Raw genomic sequence first — 6400 nt, 5'->3', positions numbered from 1 at the left:
ATGCTCCTGTGAGTAACACCTAAGCACTGACCCAGCAGGACCAAAAGAAAGCAACACTGGGTTGGACCAAAACTCTAGACACTCCTCCCCCACGCCATATCGTCACATCAACTGTTCTAGGGGTGAGAAGGGGACACTCAATGTCCAGTGAGCAACTCAAAGGTGTTGTGGACTGGAGGACTCCTGGGTTGGCCACATGCAAGCAAGTACCCTGCTTGCTGTACTATTGCTCTGGCCAGTTCTAAATAAATTTTTTCCCAGCACACCAGCAGTGACCCCTGAGCAAAAATCCCCTTCCCCATACTCAAATATCTCCCTTTCAGGAAAAGATAAAACAACAAGTATACTGATGTAGCCACCCCCAAGAGCCAGTTTTCCTGATGTTCTGGTCAGGGAGAGATGAAGAGAAAGGGAATATTTGCAATTGGACATGTGGAAGTAGAAAAAATTATTTGCAGGAGTATTGTTTATTCGGCTATTGATTAAGCTGACTGAAATGGGCATGAACTCCACCGTACTTTTCCCCCTTTTTTTGATAATTTTATTTTTTGAATCGCCCTGAGTGAAGACACAAAACTTTTGGGTTTAAGTCTCGTTCAAACAATGAAGCACCAGTCCCTATACTGTGCCAATTTTCCACCACCAAAACCCCAAGTATACCCCCATTCTACACCCTCCCCCTAACTGTGGGGGCAGATGATTTCTACATTTCTCTCTACTTTGATTACATTCAATATTTTGACACCAGACCCACCATTATTATATTTGGGATTTAACCCCAGCACTCAGATAGTTCAAAAAGGCAACAGTAGACAATTTGTTTTCTACTGCTGGTTATAAACATGATTTTGTAATTTTGAAATTTTAATAATATGGAGGGATTTCTCCCAATACCTGCTGAGTTCCAGATTTTCTCCTGACTCTCTGGGATCATGGCCATTAAGCAGCTTTATCAGGAGCCAGAGAGGCGGTTCGTGGGCATGATCTAAGCTATTGTTGGGTCGTGGAGGAAAGGGCCACCTCCACCCCCATCCCCCCATCCTGTGAAGCTCCACATATCTCATCACTGCGGGCCCAAATGTGACTTTCCAATGGCCTCTGGAGGATGGTGGCCAGCGAGCCGCCAAGGGGGAGCAGGTGGAGGGACAGCACCACTTCCCTCTGGGGTGGCCCAGGGTTAGTAACCTACTGCAGGGTCCAGACTAATTTCTGCCAAGAGCCGCTGGGTTTTGAGATTTGTCTTTGAATCTTTGGGATCATAGCCATTAAGCAGCATTGATAGCAGAGTGGGAAGGATGTTTGCCTTGCACGGGAAAAACCCGGGTTCGAATCCTGGCAACAATACGTTCGCCTGAGCACTGCCAGGAGTAATTTCTGAGTGCATAAGCCAGGAGTAACCACATGTGCATCGCTGGTTGTAACTCAAAAAGCAGAAAACAAAATAAATAAATAATACAAACAGTAAATTTTCAGAGGCAAAACCCTCTCACTTGTGCAGACACACCCCAAAGTCCCAACCCCAGCACAGGAGCCAATAAAAATGACCACAAAAGTGTCCCTTTCCTTTCGGGGCTTCCCGTGAACATATCTGGATAAGTGTTGTCTCCAGTCCAAAGGCTCCAAAAAGGGCCCGGCGCAGTCCCGAGTAGGGAGGTATAAGATGGCCAAGACCACCACTCTCTGCAGGTCCCTCACACCAAGGCCCAAAGTTCAGGTGCCATCTTCGACCTGGATGTGATCTTGGCTGCAGGGACCCTCAGCATAACGCACCCTCACCCATGACACCTCCACCACAGAACAGCCCCCAATGCAACCCCCAAAAGCTCCACATTCCCTAATACCTAGATATGCAGAACAAGTTTTGAAAAAACAAGCACAAAAATGCCCTACAAGCTGGCGTGTCCTGCCGCTCAAGTTCCCAAACTAGGAACTGCAGGGTGCTCAAGCCTGTTTCTCCAGCGTGAATGCGCCTGTGTTCAATAAGTCTGAGGCTCCAGCAAAGGCCTTTCCACATTCCTTACATATATATGGTTTCTATCCAATGTGAATTCTCCTATATACATTAATTACTGAGGTCACAGCAAAGGCCTTCCCACATTCCTTACATATAAAGTTTCTCTCCAGTGTGAATTCTCCTATGTACAGTCAATTGCGAGGATGTAGTAAAGGTGTTTCCACACTCCACACATATATAAGGCTTCTCTCAAGTATGAATTCTCATGTGTATAGTAAGGGAAGAGGACAACGTGAATGCCATTCCACATATTTGACACTGATGAGATTTCTCTCCACTGTGAATTCTGCTATGATTCCGAAGGTACTGAGATTGACAGAAGGCCTTCCCACATTCTTTGCAGATATATGGTTTCTCTCCAATGTGAATTCTCCTATGTTCACTAAGTCTTGAGGCTTTAGCAAAGGCCTTCCCACATTCATTACATATATACGATTTCTCTCCAGTGTGAATTCTCCTATGTTCACTAAGTCTTGAGGCTTTAGCAAAGGCCTTCCCACATTCCGTACATATATACGGTTTCTCTCCAGTGTGAATTCTCCTATGTACAGTAAGTCTTGAGGCTTCAGAAAAGGCTTTCCCACATTCCTTACATATATACGGTTTCTCTCCAGTGTGAATTCTCCTATGTACAGTAAGTTTTGAGGCTTTAGCAAAGGCCTTCCCACATTCCTTACACATATACGGTTTCTCTCCAGTGTGAATTCTCCTATGTTCACTAAGACTTGAGCCTTCAGAAAAGGCCTTCCCACATTCCTTACATATATATGGTTTCTCTCCAGTGTGAATTCTCCTATGTACAGTAAGTCTTGAGGCTTCAGAAAAGGCCTTCCCACATTCCTTACATAAATACGGTTTCTCTCCAGTGTGAATTCTCCTATGTACAGTAAGTTTTGAGGCTTTAGCAAAGGCCTTCCCACATTCCTTACATATATACGGTTTCTCTCCAGTGTGAATTCTCCTATGTACAGTAAGTCTTGAGGCTGCAGCAAAGGCCTTCCCACATTCCTTACATATATACGGTTTCTCTCCAGTGTGAATTCTCCTATGTACAGTAAGTTTTGAGGCTGCAGCAAAGGCCTTTTCACATTCCTTACATATATATGGTTTCTCTCCAGTGTGAATTTTCCTATGTACAGTAAGTTCTGAGGATGTAGCAAAGGACTCCCCACATTCCTTACATACATACGGTTTCTCTCCAGTGTGAATTCTCCTATGTTCACTAAGTCTTGAGGCTTTAGCAAAGGCCTTCCCACATTCCTTACATATATACGGTTTCTCTCCAGTGTGAATTCTCCTATGTACAGTAAGTCTTGAGGCTGCAGCAAAGGCCTTCCCACATTCCTTACATATATACGGTTTCTCTCCATTGTGAATTCTCCGATGTACAGTAAGTTTTGAGGCTCCAGCAAAGGCCTTCCCACACTCCTGACATATATAAGTCTTCTTTCCACTATGCGTATTCTTATGTCTATAAAGAGACAAGGTGTGAATAAAGGCCTTCCCACATGTCTGACATTTATGAGGTTTCTCTCCAGTATGAATATTCATATGTCTATTAAGATCTGAGGGCTGATTAAAGGCCTTCCCACATGTCTGACATATACAAGGCTTCTCTCCACTATGCGTTTTCATATGTCTATTAAGATCTGAGGGCTGAATAAAGGTCTTCCCACATGTCTGACATTTATGAGATTTCTCTGCTGTATGAATTCTCCTATGTCTAAAAATATGTGATGATTGATTGAAGGCCTTCCCACATGCTTCACACGCATAAGGTTTCACTCCTGAATTTATATTCATATGGTCATGATGGAGTAATCCTTGACTCACACTTTGTTCTCGGTGCTCACTTTTCCGGGGATGCTGTCCACTGTAGTTTTCTAAGGAAATACCACAGTGCTGAGAACATGGGGAGGCTCCGCCACATTCCTTACACTTAGATGGGTTCTGTTCACAGTGACTGTGATTGAGAATTTGTCGCTGTGAGGGACTCACTATAAACAGTGCTTCTTTCCCTAGTGGCTGCCAGACTGGGGAATTTTGTGACTGTGAACTGAGAACACCACACTCCAAGGAACTTTTTCCAAGGGAGGGCTTCTTCAAAGTGAGGTAGCTCTCGCCATTCTGATCACCCTCAGAAGACATCCCACACGTCTTGGCATCCTCATGGGGTTGAATGCAGGATTGCTCACTAGAGATATTGTCATAGAGTGCAGAATCAGAGATATTCCACTTGGGTTGGTTGCTTCCCTGTAGGAAGAGCAGAGAAGAATTCCAATTATTAACTTATTCACCGAGTCTTCCTGTCAAAAAACTGAGCCTTCCGATGTGGTTTCTTTTTTGGGGGGGGTCACACCTGGTGATGCACAGAGGTTACTCCTGGCTCTGCACTAAGGAGTTACTCCTGGCAGTACTCAGGGGACCATATGGGATGCAGGGAATCGAACCCAGGTTGGTCGTGTGCAAGGCAAATGCCCTAACCGCTGTGCTATTGCTCCAGCCCCAGGTGAGGTTTCTAACATATGCACCACACAAATGTAATTACCTACGTAAGGATTGTCTTATTATAGAATACCTTCGTGTAAATGTAAGATCGACGCACAAAATTGATGGAAGCAGATTCATAAAATTCTGTGAGTTCCCCCCACCTTTAACTTAATGAAGGAATATAACTGGAAATAATTCCTTCTATAGAAAACTGATGCATCCATTTCAAGAGAAAATGAAATACAACCACAGTGGGTTTGATTAAAGCTCAGAGTGGAACCTGTGATAAAGGGGTGAAGATAACGCTGCATCCTCACACAGCTGAGACAGCCCATGTGACTATTGCAAAGCTCTCACCACAAGTGATTGTTTTCAGGATCAACAAAGTTTTTTCTTCTTAATGTTTTGTAGTTTCTATTTATTGGGGGTTGGGTGGGCGGAGGGGCACACCATGCAGTATCGAGGATCAGTTCTGTGTGTCTACGGTGTCTATAAGGAGTGCTGGGTAAGGATCATCCATCCCTGTGCAAAGCAAGTATATTTCTCACTGCACTATCTCCAGGGCCCACAAATTAGCTTTTTAAATGACTATAACTGTCAAGCAAATGAAAACTCAGAGCATTTTTATACATGGTTGATTTCAGCACCTAGTAAAGCTAAGGGTCCTCTACCCCAAGCATCAGGCTTTGGAATTCCTCCCTGCCATTCACAGCCCTCCACCCTAACAATCACATATTTGGTCCACTCCCGCTGGCATAATAATTTATTCCGAATTAAAAATCTTACCAACTCACTCATACTTGCGGACCCCATTCCCAAATCAAAGTGCTGTAATGCCAAATCTTGAATCCGTGGTTTCATCTCTGAAACTGAACACAACATGCAGTTAAAGCAATTGTCAAAAATGTAGCAAAATGATGCCATGTAGTTGGAGTACATCTCTGTGGTATTCAAAGTCCATAAAATCCTACACTAAAAAAAAGATTAGGTTAGTGGAAAACGGTAAGGATCTTTGCAATTCTACACTAGGTTTTGTTTTAGTTTTTGAGCAGACCCGGTGATGTTCGGGGAACCAGGTTATTGAACAGGTCACTTTCAGGCATTGCAAGGCACTCCCTGCTGTACTATCGGTCAGATCCAAACTAGCTCTGTTATGGTCTTACTTATTCGAAAGCCATGGAAGCAACTTACAGAGTCATTCTGGACAGACATACGATGGGAATGAAGAGGAGTGCGAGTGCGGCACAGACCCATGGATCCAGGAGCCCAAGGCCCCAGCCTCAGCAGCGTGTTTCATACATGCTCAGGACACCCATACACTGCACAGGGCCTGAGCCAGGAAGGGTTCTCAGACACTCACCTAAACACAAGTCTCTCCTCCCTGACCTCAGGGCTCCTCCTTCCAGCCAGGAGATCACCGCAGGCTTCAACCCAGTGTGCCCTGCCACAACAGAGACAGAGGCATGGATAAGTGACAAGGAAAAGGTGACAGGTAAATCCCCGTGTTTCCTGATATAAAGGCATGAACACAATGTCCATTTCCAAAATGCCACATATTTCTAGTTATTTGAGAGGTAAGACCCAAGAAAATACCACAAATACAATAGACCAGGCCTTGTGTATGGCTGAAAGGGTGTAGATCAGCACAGTATGTTGTTGGTTTTTGTCTTGTTTGGGGTCTAACCTGGCAATGCTCAAGGACGACTCCTGACTCTGTATTCTGAAATCAGCACTGCTGGTGCTTGGGGATGACATGGGATGCCGGGGATTTAACCCAGGTGCATTGCTTGCAAGAAAATCACTTTCCTAACCATACTGTCTGTCTAGGCCTAACACCACATGGAGTTTCCTGAGCCCCTAATGAACTCATCAAGAATTTCAGTAAAACTAAGTGCT

General features: G+C 44.5%; 1 pseudogene; it reads right to left on the bottom strand.

Annotated features, from left to right (window-relative positions):
- Positions 1-2203: 2203 nt before the first annotated feature.
- The window catches only part of LOC130022155 (zinc finger protein 208-like), a 179711-nt pseudogene continuing 175514 nt past the window's right edge, over positions 2204-6400 (bottom strand).

This window comes from Sorex fumeus, unplaced genomic scaffold, assembly GCF_029834395.1.
Source record: "Sorex fumeus unplaced genomic scaffold, SorFum_2.1 ptg000019l, whole genome shotgun sequence".
NCBI lineage: Eukaryota > Metazoa > Chordata > Mammalia > Eulipotyphla > Soricidae > Sorex > Sorex fumeus.
Note: the sequence above shows the minus strand (reverse complement) of the source record. Positions and strands in the feature narration are given on the sequence as shown.